Consider the following 3,538-nt stretch of genomic DNA (forward strand, 5'->3'; position numbering starts at 1 on the left):
TGGTATTGCCTGGATTTTAAAATAATACAGCCATTTTTGCTGTATTCTGTAATCTGAGAATATTGAATAACAAAGAACAGACATTTAATCGTATTATTCAATACCACCGTGGTTTGTGATAATCAGAAAAAGTTTTCTTTGACGGTGAAAAATGAAAATGTTTCTGTATGAAAAATAACACAATCATATCCTTTATTCAGAAGAATCGCTTGAAGTGAAGCCACCAGTGAGGTTTGAACTCACGACCGCTGGTTTACAAGACCAGTGCTCTACCGCTGAGCTATGGCGGCTTGTTAAACAAAATTAACGTGAAGCTTAGTTCAATCGTGTTAAAATGCTTCTTTTGGAACGAATATATTCTTTAGTTAGGAGCGAAGTTAATCTTTTCCAAATATATGTCTTTCCCCATTGTACAGATATTCGATATCACTGAAACGTTACCCTTTCGCAAGATAGTCTTTCTTATATCAGTCTTTAACTGATTTTTTTGTGATTTACGAATTCATAACTTATGCTAAAAGAGAAAATAATGAGTGTGGTCAGAATTTATGCTTTTGATTTGTACACAAGTGTATATTACTACGAAATGTTATTTTAATAATGTTAATCTCTATCTGTGAAATTTCATACATAGACCAGACGCATTCAAATTATTATAGCTCATGGTACAAAACGTGATATACAAGAGAACAGCGGTGAGTCTACGGATTGACAATATTTTAATAAACTGCGTTTATAGACATAGGAGATAACCCGATATTTTCTGTCTAGGTAAAACACATACAGAAACATTCATACAAAATGTAACTAAATGTTACGTAAGTAAAAATATGTCAGGGCGCAGCATAGACCACCTTTACGTTTCTTGCTTTGTATGTGTGTGTGTGTTTTTTTAAGTACGAGATTTTGGCTCACGGTTTCAATCTTACTTGACCGTTTGAGGGTCTCATAACAGTTTCAGACACAGGACATTCAATAGTTTTGATTCGTGGATTTGAGTATGCTTGGGGTCTCATTGTTTTATTTACTCTCATCCTGTCCCAAGGAATTTAAATACAAGGGCTGGCTGGTAGAGATCCAAACGAGTAATAAAATTAAATCAGTTATACATGAGACCGTAATTGGTATTGCTTGCACATATATAACTAATAAAAAGGGAAAAATATCTCGTAGGCTACTTTTCTCTAATCCTATCTGAAAGAATTTCAATTGACACGGCTTTTGAGGAATCCTGCTGGTTTACCTGAAGTGTGAAGAAAACCATTTTGATAAGATATGATAAATAAGTAATTAACGTTTTTATATTTTGTGTATGTAAATTATTTTCTTAATAATTTATAAAATTAAAAGTCAAATTGTTGTATTTCAGCTGAAGAAATTTAGATCTTATTCATGATATAGATGAGAACGAATTTAAATGGAAAACGAACAAGATGATTTTACATAGTGATTAGGAAGTTACTCCCGTTTTTGAGGGTGTTCTAGGTTTCTAATAGTAAAGATAACAGAATTGGAAGATGTATTCATTTTTGTCTTTAGATCCCAGGATTAGTGGAAAATATTAGTATCATAAAATACACTCAATAATCCGAGTCCTTTTATATAGTGACCTTTAAATCAAAAGAGGTATATATTAGACGACCATTATAAGCCCATTCATTAGTTATGTGGTCATTGCACTGTACCTGAGAAATCATACGTTTCTAACAACATGACGTAAAATATGAACCACTAACAGAAAATAATAAGCATTTCTTAATCTAAAAGTGTGAGTGTTTGCATTATTATAGCCATAAACCTGTTGAAGGTGGGATTTCATGCTTTTTCCTACATTTGAACAGGATAAAAGAAATGTTAAATGGAATGGAATATTTAAACCCGAATATTATGAAGACTAACCGATTAAGTAGAGATTCAGCAGATTTTAAAATACTGAACAGAGAGAATATTTCCAGTCAGTAGCACATACCGCTACAAGGATTTTGAATGGACGAAGTATGCTAACTGTCGTGTTTATTAAATATCATATTAAGGAGTATCACGGTTCATAATCAATACCCTTTAACGAACAGATCGATTGCCTAATAAGTAGGATACAACACCTAAACTATGAGTCTCCATGTTCTACAGCACTAAGGTTAGAGACACAAGAGGACAAAAGACGGAGTTCGATTACAAGGAGTGAACACAGGAGATTGGGTAATATAGTTAAGCTTTATAATAAAAAACAAAGAGTCTATCGCGACAAAAAGTAAGTTTCTTCAAGATATATTTAATCATAACACAGGTACTTTCAAACATGATTTTTAAAAGAAACTAATTTGCTAAAGGTTTTTAAATTATCAGTTGATTTGAAGGTTTTGATTGTGTACATATTTTATATCAAACGTAACTACAAAGGTTTATTTTGGATGTCCTTAATCCTGTAGAATAATGGTATGTCTGAGGACTTATACAGCTAGAAATCGTGTTTCGATACCTGTGATGGGCAAAGCTCAGATGGTGTTTCATGTAACATTGGGCTTAATAATACCAACTTGGGCCGTATCTTGGATTTCTGTTCTTGTAGCTCCTGGTGTGCTGAATGGTTCTTATGTTAAGCGAAGTAAAATGCAGTTAAAAAGCAGAAATGATTCACTGCTATATGCTTCGAGTTTTGTTCTGTACAAACATTTAGAATAAATGATTCTACAATATGAATCATAGTGTGATCTCCTTGTAAATGATAGAATGAAAAGCTATCTTTGATGCTTAAAAATATTTAGAATTTCTTTTTTCAAATAGATGAATTACAGATAGAGACATTTTCAGCTTTGATGGAAACAAGAATATTTTATAAAGTGATTTTATTAAATGTTATCACGATTATCTTTCAAATGTTTTTAATTTACGTTTAATCAGAAACAGCTACTATAAGCTATATCTATAGCTAAGTGGCAGAACACTTCTCTCAAAAATTAGTGGTGGTGAATTCGAATCTCATTGTTATTTATTTTGAATTTCGCGAAAAGCAAAACAAGGGCTATCTGCACTATCCGTTCCTAATTTAGCCGTGTAAGAGTAGATGGAAGGCAAATAGTCATCATCACCAACCGCCAACTCTTGGGCTTCTCTTTTACCAACGAATAATGGGATTGAACAATATATTATAACGCCCCCACGGCTTAAAGGGCAAACATGTTTGGCGTGACGGGGATTCGAACCGGAAAACCTGTAATTACTCGTCGCTTGCCTTAGCCAACCATGGCGAGAAACCCTAAGGTTTTGAATCTCGGTGTGTGTGAGAGAGAAATGGTAAAGTTAAAATGTAAGGAAATGTTGTTGTTTATTTGTATAACAATTTCAACTGAACAGTTGTTGCACTTTAGACAAAACTAATTTGAGAATGTGAAAAACTATTTATTTTCAGTTTTTTTCTATATATTCTTCAAATATTGAAGAATTATTTAGATAAAATGAAAATATTATGGAGGCAAGTCCGGCATTTATTGCCGACTTATAAACTCTACAGTTTATAAGAGCTGCGTCTATTCAGTTT

General features: G+C 32.8%; 1 non-coding gene across 1 annotated transcript; it reads right to left on the reverse strand.

The window, feature by feature from the left end:
• Positions 1-218: 218 nt before the first annotated feature.
• Positions 219-290, reverse strand: TRNAT-UGU (transfer RNA threonine (anticodon UGU)). Its single transcript has one exon. It is a non-coding gene; the product is annotated as a tRNA-Thr (tRNA).
• Positions 291-3,538: the final 3,248 nt, after the last annotated feature.

Source organism: Tachypleus tridentatus, chromosome 10 (genome assembly GCF_004210375.1).
Source record: "Tachypleus tridentatus isolate NWPU-2018 chromosome 10, ASM421037v1, whole genome shotgun sequence".
NCBI lineage: Eukaryota > Metazoa > Arthropoda > Merostomata > Xiphosura > Limulidae > Tachypleus > Tachypleus tridentatus.